We start from the raw sequence: 14,226 nt of genomic DNA on the forward strand, positions 1-14,226 counted from the left end.
TGCGAGGCTGTCATCCACCCTCATCCGCAGGGGATGCGTCCCCGGGCCCAGCAGGTGCGGACAGTACGGAGCCCTGCGGTGGCCTGTCTCTCCCTGCACACGGTGTGTGTGGGGCGCCGTCCAGTGGGTGCCTCCCCCCGGGCCGCCCAGCCCTGCTCTCTAGCAGCCCAAACCCAGACCAGTTTCCTCCAGTCAGTCCTCTGCCACTCCACACACAGGTGACAGTGCAGGTGACAGCACAAGGACTAAGGCTCCCCTCCTTGCCGTCCAGTGTGTCAGGAGCCTCTGAGGACGAGCATTTTGCGCTTTTGTTCCTGAGAGATTCGTGGGCTCCCTTGTGCTCTGGAAGGGAGCTGCCTGCGGGAAAACACACGTTTCATCACATTTTAGCTGTCACGCTGCCCGGTGTGGGTTGCCCCCAAACATACTCGCTGAACTTACTCAGAAAGGGCAGCGTGCTTGCTGTCACTGAGGATGTTTAGCCAAAAGAACGAACTGGTCATCGGCTCCACCGGCCACTTCCTCAGTCCGTTATTCCCAGATGTGCTGAGCCTGTAGTGCTGTGGCGGAAAATGTGTGTAACGTGCAGGCATTTCCTGGGGCCATTGCGGACGCAGTGACTAAAGACACTGCTCATTCATCCTCCCGCAGCCCCGAAGGTCAGGAGCCTAAAGCCCATTTCCCGGGACTAAGATCAAGGTGTCAGCATACTGGTCCCTTCAGGGGTTCCCCGGGTGGGGGCAGAATCCACTCCTGGCCTTTTCAGCTTCCGGAGGCCGCCCCCCCCCCAACCTCGGCTCCTGAGTCCTTCCTCGGGTCCCCTCTGATGCCACCGCTGCTGCTAACTCCGATCTCCTCCCTCCCTTCCACAGGACGGGGGACCCCAGCAGGCCCACTGAGCTAATCCAGGATAATCTCCCACCTCGAGGTCCCGAACCGGATCCCACCTGCACAGTGGCTCTGGCCACCTGAGGTAACAGATTCACAGGTTCCAGGGAATGGCAGGCAGACACCCTTGGGGGCTGTTGCCACTCTCCGGCCACCACGCCCACACAGGGGACCAGAGTCTCTCTGAGTCGGACAGGCCAGGCCGGTCAGAACCCGGCTCCGTCACAGTGGTTGGTCTCTGCATCCTCGTCACGGGCGTGGGAGCAGGCAGGCCCTGGGGGTCAGGAGCCTTGTACCGGAGCCTCTGGCGTGTTCTCTGCTCCAGGTCTTGTTTTCATTTTTAATTGTCACTGAGAGAGAGAGAGAGAGAGAGGAACATTGATTCGTTGTTCCACTCGTTTACAGGCATTCACTGGTTGCTTCTTGTATGTGCTGGGGATTGAACCTGCAACCTTAGTGTATTAGGATGATGCTCCAACCGACTGAGCCGCCTCCAGTGCTTTCCTGTGTGAGAGGGCTAGATACCCACACTCTGACCATGCAGGGGACGGAGGCCGGGCGGAGGGATGTACTTCACACCCCTGGGGGGTGGCTTCCTGCCTCCCACTGCCCCTCCGCCTGTCCACACCCGAGTTTAAAATCCATTCCCATTGTTGCCTGCGCTGTCTCGGGCCCCCCTCCCTTGACTAACGACCCCTCCGGGCAGCTCCTCTGGCCCCCGCCTGGGCGAGGTGTTCCCACTCCCCAGTGCACGTGGAAATGGCGTGGGCACTTCTCACGGGTGGTGCCGTCCGAGCCCTGACGGCGTCCCGGTCACCTTGTCCTCCAAAGCCTGCCACAGTCCTGCACTAAAATGAGTTCAGGACAGTTGCACCCCAGCGGGTGTGAGGCAGACGGGGGCCGCACTCCCCTAAAGGTGGGCTCGGCTCCCTGGGGTCTGCAGAGCAGCCTGGAGACCACCCCCGGCTCACAGGAAGCTCCCTGGGTGGCAGCGTCCCCGGGGACAGGGAGTCCGACCTCCAGAAACTTTCAGGGAAGGACAGAGGTGACTGCAGCTGGGGCGCCTTGCTCGTCCCTGACGTCTGTTTTCCAGCCAGTTTCCCGATTAAGGGTTTTGTCAAACATTTGGGGGAAACACGGGAACGAGTCAACGCGATGTTCTCGAATCCCCGAAGACGCATGACCGTCGTCGTCGGTCACGTGTGGCCATCCTGGCGTGGAGGGGCGGCCCGCTCTGCCCAGCCCCGAGGGGTCTTGTGGAGACGCCCCCTGGCTGGATTGCAGGTGATGATCCCAGTGAAGAGCGCGCTGGTTAGCAGGCCCCCAGGGGGCACACGCACAGGACAGCGCCGGGCCCAGCCTTGAAGCCCTTTCCTCTACTCCTCGCCCTCAAAGGGCCTTGACCTTGAGGGGGTTTAAAAAGAGAGAGAGAGAGAGAGATCCCCAGCCAGAGAGCGCAGTTGGTTAGAGCATCGCGTCCCCAGTACGCTGTTCACCGCTGCATCTGCGTCCCAGCCCTCTGACTCTGCCCCCGGGGGCAGGGTGCGAGGTTCCGTGCTCCCCGCACCCGCGGACCAGGTACCTCCTCGCTCCCCAGAGCATCCATGCTGAGGCCACACCTGGCCTCAGTTCTGACCCTTGGGGCCTCACAGAACGTTCTTCCACAGGGCGACCTTTGGGGGGTGTGAGGTTAGTAAGCCTAGCCTCTGTATACAGGAGAGAAGGGACGTTTTTGGAAGTCCGGACGCCCAGGCCGTGCCCCAAACCAGTGAAATCGCCATCGTAATGTATTGAGTGGGACCCACACGGCAGCTTTTAAAGCACAGTGAGTGTGCAGTGAGGGTCTGCCCGGCTCACCCCCTGCCCTGCCCCCTCTTTCCCCCGCCGCCCCCTCCACGGCCCAAGTGCGGTTTTCGGAAGTGGCTCTCAGCTGAGTTCTTTGGGCCGGCATTTGGTCCTCAGGAAAACAGGGGTGAGGGCAGAGGGTCTCAGGGGGCCGACTCCAGGCACGTTAACTGGATTCACGACACCGCCTGCGTTTTTGCCCCCCGGGGGTCGCCCTGCAGTGGCAGAGCCAGACCAGCTCTGCAGTTTCGAGCCTGGGTGAGGGGGACCCCGTGGAAGGGGTCCGTCATCCAGACGAGGAAAGAAGGGGCAAATTCCAGAGAAGATTTTGTTTGTTTACGGCATGTGGCTTAGGGGAAAAGAGGTGCCAGGACAGTGGCTTTGCCGGGAGTCCTTCGTCATCTTGCCATTTTCGTGACCGTCCCAGGTTTTCCCCCTTTTTCTTCAGTTAACAGAGGGGCGGTGAGTCACTGCATCTGACCCCACTGTGGCGTCAGCTGGCAGGTCCCCTCACGGAGCCCTTGTCTGCCGACTGCTTAGGGGATCTTGTTTATGTTTGTCCCTCGTTTACTCTCTGCCCCCGTGGGTTGTGGTTTCTGGGGAAAGAAGTAGATTCCGTGTTAGGAAAAAACGGAAAATCCAGTTGTTGCCTACACGACGGAGCTCATCTCTTGCTCTTTGGCCGAAGACCAGTTGTTAAGTCACAATGGAGGGACGCTCTTCCGGCGGGAAACTCGAGGCTGCCCGTGTACCTGCCTCGGCAGTTTCTCTGGCGTCTTGACCTGACATTTTCACCTGATTTTTTAAAAAAATTTAATGGCATTCATCATCTCTGCCATCAGGTGGTAAAAGACTTTTGTGCCTTTGTTCATCTCGGTCACAGGTGATCGGGGAGTTCTCACAGGTGAGGACTCTGGCTTTGTCATTGATTGTGGTGTCCCGGGGCCCTCAGACACGCAGTGCACAGCACAGAGTCAGTACAAACATGTCCATAAATAAGGAGTCAGTTTGCTGTGCCGCCGCCTCCAGGAAGGCTCCCGGGTCCTTCCCACCTGGAGGGCGCCCCCCTGCCACCCTTCCCATGGCTGCCCTTGTGCTCTCTGGGCCCTCTCTCACTTTTCCTCCCCCCACACACTGCCTGGCGCTCAGGAGGTGTGCCCCGGATGCAGGTGAGTTGCGAGTGGAACTGGACCCGCTCGGGGCAGCAGAGACAGGGCCACTCTGGGACGGTCTGTCCACCAGCCCCCCTCCATTTCCCCCTCACGCTGTAAGAACAGTGTTCCTGGGCATCCAGGCGGGGCAGTCATTCGGTTTGGCCATCGTGCAGGGTTGTAGGGGTTCCCAGAATGTGTTAACAATTGTTACTGTTCTCAGGTCCATAGAATTTCCGTCCTAGAATGTGGGAGTTGAACTTGAAAGGTTACCTAGTCTTGCCCCGACCTGGGGCCTCGGTGGGTTGGAGCACCGTCCTGACCACGCCAAGGTTGCGGGTTCAATCCCCCATACAAGACTCAAGGAATGACTGCGTCAGTAGTCAGTGGAACAACGAATCAGTGTCTCTCTCTCCCCTTCCCCTGCCCCCACCCTCTCTCCGTCTAAAGTCAATACATTTTTTTTAAAAAAAAGAAAGGTCTTCTAGTCTTTTCAAGCCACCCTCTCTCGCAGATGGGAAAATAGGTCTAGAAGACACAGTGGTTTATCGAGGTGGGGCCGCGGCCGCTGGAGCCGGTCTTGCCCACACTGGTCCTGTGTGCAGACACAGTGCGGTCGATCCCTGGGCCTGAGGTGCAGGGAGCGGGAGGCTGCGGGCTCTGCACCCGAGTCCGGGAGGGAAGCTTCGGGGCTGCTCAGGAAGGGCGGCCCAGAGAGCACAGGCGGACCTCAGCGAGCCTCTCTCTCTCCTCAGGTTGGAAGGCCCCTGAGAATAGCCGACCGGCCCCTGGCGTCCACGCGTGCCCGGCACCGGTAAGTACCATCCAGTACACGCTTCCGCCGTCGAGGCCCGGTCACAGGTGCACAGGTCACCCACCTGTCCGTCCGAGTCGCAGGGACGCGGCAAGGCCACGAGGCCCCACGCTGGGACCCACAGTGCGCGAAGCAATGTGACAACCGGAAGGCGAGGCCCCACAGCGGCCGGGGAGCCGTGCTGGCCGCAGCGGCCGGGGCCGGGGTGGGCGGGTGGGCGGAACACCCGGATTCGCTCCTGTTCTGTTTCTTAGTCCAGAAAAGCGAATCGAGGAAGAACCGAAGCGAACGTCACAAAACGCATTTATTCTGTGTGTGTGGGGTGCCTGGGTGTTGCCTGTATCAACCTCTGTCGTTTTCTGGAGGTCGGAAGGTTTTTGTCGTAAGGGTGTCACGGCAGAAACTGTTTTGCTTCTTGGCCCTGGTGCCGGGGGTGCCCAGGGCCTCTCTCAGGTTCAGAGACGGGGCAGAAGGAGCCCAGAAACGCCGTCTCTCTACAGTTACAGCGAGGCGTGGCCGGTGAGACTCGGCCGGCCGGGCGGCGTGGAGAGCAGAGTCTGGGAGACCAGGCTCCGCTCCCCATTGTCCCCCGGGTGGACGTGCACAAACAGCACTTCACTGTCCCAGAGACGGCGAGTGATAGTCACAGCAGAGTAGCTGCGAGGTTCGGTGGAGGGACCGACCCCGGGGTCATGGAGCCCCTGCCTGGCCGACCTTAGCGGTTCAGAGGTCAGAGAGACACGGCGTAGCCTCGGGCCCTCAGCAGACAGCACGCTGTGTCCTTCAGCCGGCCGCCTCGTCCCAGGGCCCGGTACCCGAGACCCGTGTCAGGCAGAGCAGGCCAGAGCTGGAGCTTATGTCCCAGGGGCCGTCGGGGCCGGCCCTGTCTGTGGAGTGTGAAGGGGCCGTGTGTGCCAGACCGCTGCATCTGCCCTCGTCAAACACGCGGTGACTGTCAGGTGCCCGCCCACCTGCAGCCTTTGGCATTTGGGAATCCCGTGCACCATTCACTGGTGTGTGCGCAGTAACCCCGCCGGCTAGCCAGGGGCAGAGGACTCGGGTCTGTCTGCTCTGAATCTGAATTTGCTTCGGTTCTTCCCAAACGGGTCTGCTTTGAGGATCTCTCACAATTCCCAAAGCCCCGGGCCCAGCCCAGAGTTCAGGCCAGTGCCTGGGGGCAGGACACCGGCATCAGTACTACTTAGAGCTCCCCTCCGGTTTCGTTATCACTGTATCCGGGCACCACTGTCTACGTCTCCAGTCCTCGAAGCGTGGTCCGAGAACCAACACAGGAGCACCGGGAGTCCGCCTGGGAGACCTGGGCCAGCCCTGCTCAGGCGGTAGCCTCCGCCTTCCCCAGGGCCCCCAGGTGAGCGCAGTGCTCCTGAGCTGGGGCAGTTACTTACCGAAAACGCGCCACTCTGCTCCGAGATGAGAGGAAACACAGGCCCGCACATTGTCACTAAGGGGCTTGTTGGAAAGGCCATGGCTGTGGCTGCCCCTTGGCAGCCTGTCTCTCTCACGAAGGTAACATGACATCGCCTTTATGCCGTTTTCCAGGCTTCCTGACGGCCGTATTTCTCGGTGATGACTGTCAAGTCCCTTGTTGCTGCGCGGACTTGACTTCGAAAGGCTCCAGAGAAACTGCCCCAAACCCCCGTCCGTCCATTTCGCTCGCACGGCAGACGGCACCAGCCACGGCTTCCTGAGCACGGCACACTGTGCGCGAGGTCGGGGTTGGGGCGGGGGCTGAAAACCCACCTGTGTGCGGGAGGCGTCCGGTTTGGGCAGGAGGCCAGCGCAGACACCGTACGGCTGTAGGGCGGACCAGAATGAGTCACAGGAGGAGGGCGCTGAGGTCAAGTGCCCCGCGTCAGAGACGGGAGAGGTCACTTCCCGCTGCCCGGTCGTTAGGAGGGGCTGGGGCGCAGGGAAGCTGACTGTCCCCGAGGGGCTGCCCCCCCCCCCCCGTGTGATTGTGAAGGTCAGCAGTGCAGCCTGGGGGAGGCGGGAGGGGACCTGTGTGCCTCAGGGAAACCGTAGGTTGAAGGACCGAACTTTGCAGAGGCCTCGAGGACACCAGGAAACACAGACTCAAGGGCTGCCAAGGCTCTCTTTAATTTTTCCTTTAGGAAACCTTTTTTTATTTCTTCATTTTAGAGAGGGGAAGGGAGAGAGAAACATTATCTGCTGTTCCACTCACCAATACATGCATCGGTTGATTCTTGTATGTGCCCCGACCGGGGATCGAACCTACAACCTTGGCGTATTGGCACAACGCTCTAACCACCTGAGCTGCCCGGCCACAGGGCTCTCTCTAATTTTTCCTGATGTCTGTTCCATCCTCTCTTTCGTGAAACTGACTTCCTCAACCTGGTAGAAACAAGACAGCAAAAATACCTGGTGTCTATCGACATCCTACACCTCCCAACACCTGAGAGTGAATTCTCGAAGATCTGGTGCCTGCTTCAGTATAACTGCCGGGGGGGGCGGGGGGATGCGGAGCAAGGGAGAGTGGAAAGGAGATCGGACTCGAACTGGTCATTTTTTGAAGCGTGGGGGCTCCGTAGGCGGTTGTGTCTGCTTTTGTCCGTGTCGGAAATCTATAAATTAAAGAAAAAAACTACCCCAGAACAAGTTACACCCGCCTGTCATGGGTTTCGGTCTGGGTCACGCAACAGGGACTGGGTGTGTGTGATGGGAGAACTTGGCAAGGACCTCACGACCGGGACAGTGGGGTGGGAAGGAAACGCTCAGTTTAGGAATAAAGAGGGGGCCTGAGTGGCCATTCCATGATCCCAGCCGCCTCCTCTCTCCTGGGCTCCAGCCCCGAGTTGGGGGCGACCGTCACTCCGTCCCCACAGGATGTCCCACGGGCCACTCGAAGTCGGCACGTTCAGAACCCAACTCCCGATTTTCTGCTTGTGCGGAGTGTTTCTCCCCCAGTCGGTCACTCCCAACAGAAATTCCCAAGTCGTCTGGCCGGACCCTGCTGCAGAGCAGGTCCCGCTTCGCCGTCTTGTTTGAAGTCATTTCCGCCTCCCTCCCGCCAGCCCTCCTTCCAGCTCACGGCCCGACTCCGCTGCTCCAGGGCCACACGGCCTCCCCCCACGAGCTCCTTCTACGACACCAATGCTGTCCAGTCGCCGGGGGCTGTCTTGTCCTGACAGACTGTTCACGGTCCGGTCTCTACGCTGCTCCTAAAGCTTCTGGCTGTTCATGCGTCTGTTCTGTAGTGCTGCACACACGCGGTTTCTGTGCCAATACTTGGTCCCGGCTTTCTGAGGCTGCGCTCAGACCCCGCCCCCTGGTTTAAGGCCTCCGACTTCTCCAGTCGGAGAAGCTCTCTCCTGGGGGAAGGGTGTTTCGGATGCCACCCCCTGAAATCCGGTTTAGGCCGCGTAGCCCCTCTGCTCACTGTGCTGCGTTACAATGCGTTACACGGCACAGACCCGGCTCTCTCATTTCACGGGGGACCCAAACTCCGGTCAAACCACCTCGGCTCCGTGGGAGCTGATCATGAAGACTAGACTTGGATGTGATCAGCTCCCACGGAAGGGAACCCTCTCAAGACACCACCCGTTTTATTTCTGGAGAGGGTCAGGTCCTCAGACGGACCCTCGAGTCCTGTTCTCTGTGGCTCCCGCCCGTTCACCCACATTCCTTCCCTTCCTGAGCCTCCTGAAGGGCCTTCAGGCCTGGGAAGCTAGCTCTCCTGTCCGCCCCACCGGACACCGAGCACGAGGATTGCCTGGGAAGGCGGGGTCGGGCGGCCGAGCCTCTGCGCCTGCCAAGGCCTGTCTCCGGCTCGGGATGCTGCTCCTGACTCTGTGCAACGCCCAGGTGTGGTCGGGTCGGGGCCGGGCCAGGTGGGGCATGAGTAAGGAGGATCGGGAGTGAGTTGAGGACACACTCCACATTGTGTGCCGTGGCCTGGTTTCCCTGCAGAGGGGACGCCCGCTCCAAGTCCTTCCCGTCCAGTCGTATCGTCTCCACACTGTCATCTGGGGCCTCTTGTTCCTTGAACACCTTGGCATCAAAAGTGAATTTGTTCCGACTTCGCTCTGTACATTCTCCAAATTTGTGGATTTATTTTGTTTTACTGTATTTTATTATTTTATTTTATTTAGAAAGAGGAAGGAGAGAGAGAAACATTGATTTGTTGTTCCACTTATTGATGCATTACTAATTGAGTCTTATACCTGCCCTGACCAGGGATTGAACACGCAGCCTTGGTTGTATTGGGTCGATGCTGTGGACACACACACACACACACACACACACACACACACACACACTTTTTTATTCAAGATTTTAATTATTTTTAGAGAGAGGGGAAGGGAGGAAGAGAGGGAAACATCAGTATGCAAGAGATACATCAATTGGTTGCCTCTTGCACGCCCCCTCCTGGGGACCTGGCCTGCAACCCAGACATGTGCCCTGACTGGGAATCGAACTGGCAAGCTTTTTGCTTTGCAGGCAAGCACTCAGTCCACCGAGCCACACCAGCCAGGGCAGATACAGATGTATCTATATACACACACATATATTTTTGAAAGTCTCTCCTCCTTATTTGACATGGCAAAGGGCAAGGTATTTTCCACAGCCTATGTGGCTTAACATTTGATAGGTTAGTGATTCCTTTAGTAGAGATTACATAAGAGAACGAAATAAGCTCTTTGTCATTAGACTTAAATAAAAAGCACTCGAGGTATTATTATTTTCCAAATACAGGGGAGTTTCTAAGTCACCCACGATTGGGATTCTTCTGTAAGCACGAGGCACTCAGCCTCCAAGGCCAAGTGCCCCGAGGGCAGGGGGAAGGGGGCCCGGTCTTCCCAGCCGCCTCTCAGATGGTACATTATCCATATTTATAGCACTTGGCACGCTCGCAGCGCTCTTTAATCATACTGTACGTGGGCTGCCTCACTTTGCATCTTTCCACACACATGGGAAACCGGATCTTGCAGATGGAGCAGCAAGGCACCGACCAGGGGCCCGTGACCGCGCCGGGGCACTGACGTCCAAGGTCACTCGGCCGGGTGGCGGTGGTTAAGCATTCACACCGAAGCAAAGGCCTGCAGGATGAGCTTGCGCAGGTCGATGGGACACTGAGACACTGGACTACAGGCAAAAAGACGCCGTCTTTGGTTCCCAGTCTGCGGACTGGACTTGCCTAGTGAGACCCATGCTAGCAATGGCCCTTCTGTCAACCCGGAGTGTCGGCCGCCCTGAGCCAGGCTGGTGTGGGCTTTCTTCCCCTTTCCTCCCCCTTTCTCCGCTGGCTGCCCAGTGGGGCTGGGGCAGGGAAGGGAGGAGGGCTCTCTGGATCCAAGGTGCTGAGTATGGAACTCCAGCACCTCTCCCATTCCCCTACTGCTCAAGCCCCAACCTGGGCTGCAGAGATTCTGACACAGTGTATCTGTGTAGGGATGGGTCGTGTCCCCATTCGGATTCGCAGCCCCATCGAAACATCGGTCCGCTCACAGCAGACAGCTCGTTCAGTCACAGGGGGTCTGCAATGTAGTTATGCATCTACACACACATTCTGGGCCCCACCCCCCTGCCCACCGCCCCGCCCTGAGTCCATGGCAGCCTCCAGGAGGAAATGGGATCCCTATGTCATTCCACATCTGACTCACAGAAAACACGGCTGCCCCGCCCAACTCACCAGGATTTCTCTCTTTCGTTGTAAATCATCAGCCTCGTCCCCGAGTTGGCATCTGGAAGTTATCAGAAGACAGAGCTGGATTTGTTAGAAACGATTTTTGCAGATTTTTGCAGCTGCCTACGGAACCAAGGAGTGTTACATTGTGCCGTGTGTTTTTTTTTTCTCTCCGCGTTCTGATTTTGTGCTGAACATGAGGCTTAGGTTTCTCTTTCTTTGATTGGGCGAGTAATTTTTGAAGGAGAAGAACTCGTTCTGAGATTCCCCTCCTGCACGTCAGCGGCACGGGCAAGCTGGTTCCGTCAGTGTTACCCACTGCCCAGCCAAAGTTCTTCCTCTTTGGGGAACGGCCTGATGGAACCCGGGCGTGGTCCGCACGCCCCCTGGCGCTGACCCTGACCTCCGTGTCCCGGGCTCACCCCTCCACGCCCTTCCCCCTCCATCTGCCCATCCACTCAGCAGTGGACCCTGCCTGGGACCCCACACTCTCCGTGGCCTCGCCTCTCTCCTCTGTCACAGCTGACTTTGCAGGTGACATTTGGTGCTTTTATTGCCTTCCTCCTCCCCCCTCCCAGAGCTCCAGTTCCTTCTCACCGTGTCCTTCCCTTGCCTGCAAAACACGACGTCACCTCTAGCTTATAAAAGCAACGGCACTCCCTAAAAACGAAATATAGTCGAATTTCTCTGTTATTCATCGGATTTCTCTAAACCGTGTCCTGCACCCAGGCAGGGAGCTGAATAGCATCCCTACTGACTGGAGGTCTCAGCTCTGTCATCTGAGAAATACTTCCACACAGCGAGGGTGGGCTGGCCTTAGTGGTTTTGGGAGTGTGTGTTTTATATTTGGTGTTGGAAATGCCCGGGAACAATGCTATGGATGAGTCATTCATTGCACTCTTCCAATGTGCAACTATCCACAATTCTGAAAACCAAAACCAAAACCAGAATAACGACCCTGGCCAGGGAGCTCGGTTGGTCAGAGTGTCGTCCTGATACACCAAAGTTACAGGTTCGATTCCCCGGTCAGGGCACATGCAAGAATCCACCAATGCATGCATCAATAAATGGAAGAACAAAACCACCGTTTCTCTTCCCTCCTCGGTCTCTCTAAAATCAGTAAACTAAAAAAATTCTGAAACACACCCCTTAGAACTGATGCCATAGGGTGGGGCTGTTGATTATCCCCTTAAAATGAGCGTTATGAGCTCAGCATGTGAGGGGCTATTTCCTCCCACTCTGTACTTCAAAAAGTTGTCTCTGTAACCTCGTCTAACTGTTACATCCTTGCCCATTTTTTAAAACAAAGCAATTAAAAGTGACCGAAAACTGACTCTCAATCCCTTGGCAAATGCGTTCTGAGCTCCTGCTGCCGTGGGCTGGGGCACGGCGTTGGGTGCTGGGGGTGCGGGAGGAACAGGGTGGACACCGGCCCTGTCTGCACGCAGCTGACCAGACCCGGGTCCCGTGGTCAGTTTCCGGGACACCAGGCCTCAGGTTCCGAATCCATGGATAGGGGATGTGGTGAGACCAGTGAGAAATGCAGGGTTGCGGACATAATCGTCTGAGGGCGGGTGGGTCTGTGAAAACATATCGGTGGGCGGCCGGTGTGGTGCCCCCCCCTTATCTCTGCACTGCCCTCAGCATTTTGTGGCTCCCCGGGGGCGCCCCAGCTGGGCTTCACAACACTTTTGATAAGAGCCCTCGGCCTGACGAAGGTTCTGGGAAAAGTCACCAGTAAAAGCTCCTGGTTGAATGGCAGGCCCCTCGTTCTCAATGACGCCGGCACGGGCCCCCTGGAGTAGCCGGCAAGTGCCCTTTACACTATTTTCCATAGTACGCTTCTCTTTTCCTTACGTTTCAGAGGTTAGCTGAACCGAGGTCTCCTCCAAAGTCTGTCCCGCCTTCCGTCATAATTTAATATCTTTCTCCGGAGGAGGAAGCAGGACGTAGGCGTACTTGTTTCACGGTCGGTCAACAAAACATTCTTTGTCCTTGTTGAGAAATGGTTGGGAACGACGTAAGATCTCTCGCTTCTGAGTGCTGAACCAGATTCGTAATCACTGCACTAGAGGCTACAGGTAACAAAACACCCGACTATGGTGACATAAAGGGACTTCTTTTTCTTGCATAACAAGAAGCCCAGACATGGGCGGAGCGGGCCAGCTCTTGGGCAACACCAGGAAGGGTCTAGACTCCTCCTTCTTCTTCATCATCTTCAGCTACGAAATTCACCCTCATGGTTGCAAGGTGGCTGATGTGGCTCTGGGAGCAAAGCCTGTCTCCCAACTAGGAACAAAGGGAAACATTACAGACGAGTCTGGACCTGTTCATCTTTCCAGATGCTCCCCAAAGTTCTCTACTTAGAGGCCATTGGCCAGAACCATGGCATGTGGCCGTACTCACAGCGAGCACCGAGATCGGGAACTTTGACGCCCGGAACAAAGCTGAGTCAGTGAGTCAGCAAGAAGGATGGGAGAGGGCCACGCCTTACCCAGAGGACACAGAGGGACAGCTCACGCAGGGTTCTGCTGGCACTTGCGTGGCACTGCCCTGCTTCTTCCTCAAGGCCCAAACCAGCAGGAACAGGCGTGGTCACCTGTCGAAGGCACCAAATCACTCCTTAATCATTCTCTAATTTATCCACTAATTTACATCGATGGAGCCACTTCTCTCCGCCAGGCACAGGCGGGGTGGGGGGGGAGAGGGGGATAAGGGAGACAAAAAACAGACCTGATCCTTGCCTTCTTCACAGAGCGGCTGGTCCTGTGTTAAAAACCAAAACCAAACAAACAGAAAGAAGCGGACATTGAAACAGGGCAGTGCATCTTAGGTTTGTTCTACTTTCCATCTGAACAACCAGGTACAGTTTCTAAGCATGAACGTCCGCCCCTGATGGTCAGCTAAATGTGGGGCCTTCTATCCTCTACGGCTGACTCGGTGCAACCTTTGTGAAGGTGGGTGGTCGTGAGCAGCGCAGCATCGGGCCGACCAGTAGGGAGGACAAAGTTTAAGGGGTAAGGGGCCAGCGTTAAATAGTGGAGACCAATGCATGTGGCTACTTGAAACAAGTTTAGTGACCAGCCCCGGCTGCCTTAATGGGACAGAGTTATTCTGAGGTGCAGACGGCTCAGTGAGCTTGTGGAGGGGGGTGGGGGGGGCACTGTGTCTCCGCCTCCTTTGCACCCCCCCACCTCTGCTCAGTGACAGACACATGTGAGTACCTAGTAAATACATTTGCTGATCCCCAAGTCCAAGTTCGACCTTTCTCTCCTAGAATGTGAGGAGGAGCCACACAGGATTCCTTAAGGTCAAAGTGAACAGCCTGTTGTAATCCTTGACCTCCCCGTATTTTACAGGGCAGATTTATTCTTTCCGTGCGGCGCGGTCCAGTTTTCCCACCAACACACCAAGGCCCGCTGGCGCGTCACTTGGGGACGTGTTAGAGGTGAGTGGAGCCCTGGAGCCCTGGTGAGGCTGAGCCCCAGGGCAGCGCGCCACCAGGGTTGCCATGACTTAACCTGCGGCCGGAGCAGAGAAATGGGCGCACAGTGCCAGGCTCTCAATCTCCACGCCAACCCGAACCAACACTCCTTCCTGGGAATAACTGCCCTTTCCACCGGTCTCCACGCGGCCACCTCAGAGGACAGAAACGAATCATTTATGTATTTACTTATCGGTCTTAAACTGTGACACCCCACAAATCCTCTGTGGCATGGGGCAAGGTATAAATAAATGCATACCTGGTTTTTTAAAAAATATTTTTTTAATTTATTTTTAGAGTGAAAGGGAAGGAGAGAGGGAGAGAAACATCAATGTGTGGTTGTTTCTCGTGCATCCCCTGCTGGAAACTGGCCTGCAAC

At 57.0% G+C, this 14,226-nt stretch overlaps 1 long non-coding RNA gene across 1 annotated transcript; it reads right to left on the reverse strand.

Moving 5' to 3' along the window:
- Positions 1-9,298: 9,298 nt before the first annotated feature.
- On the reverse strand, positions 9,299-10,943 carry LOC119063093 (uncharacterized). The gene is made up of 3 exons (XR_005085095.2): positions 10,846-10,943; positions 10,370-10,421; positions 9,299-9,822 (listed from the first exon to the last, which is right to left on the reverse strand). It is a non-coding gene; the product is annotated as an uncharacterized LOC119063093 (long non-coding RNA).
- Between the last annotated feature and the right edge of the window lie 3,283 nt (positions 10,944-14,226).

Source organism: Artibeus jamaicensis, unplaced genomic scaffold (genome assembly GCF_021234435.1).
Source record: "Artibeus jamaicensis isolate MK-2021 breed Jamaican fruit bat unplaced genomic scaffold, CSHL_Jam_final scaffold_612, whole genome shotgun sequence".
In the NCBI taxonomy this organism is placed as follows: Eukaryota; Metazoa; Chordata; class Mammalia; order Chiroptera; family Phyllostomidae; genus Artibeus; species Artibeus jamaicensis.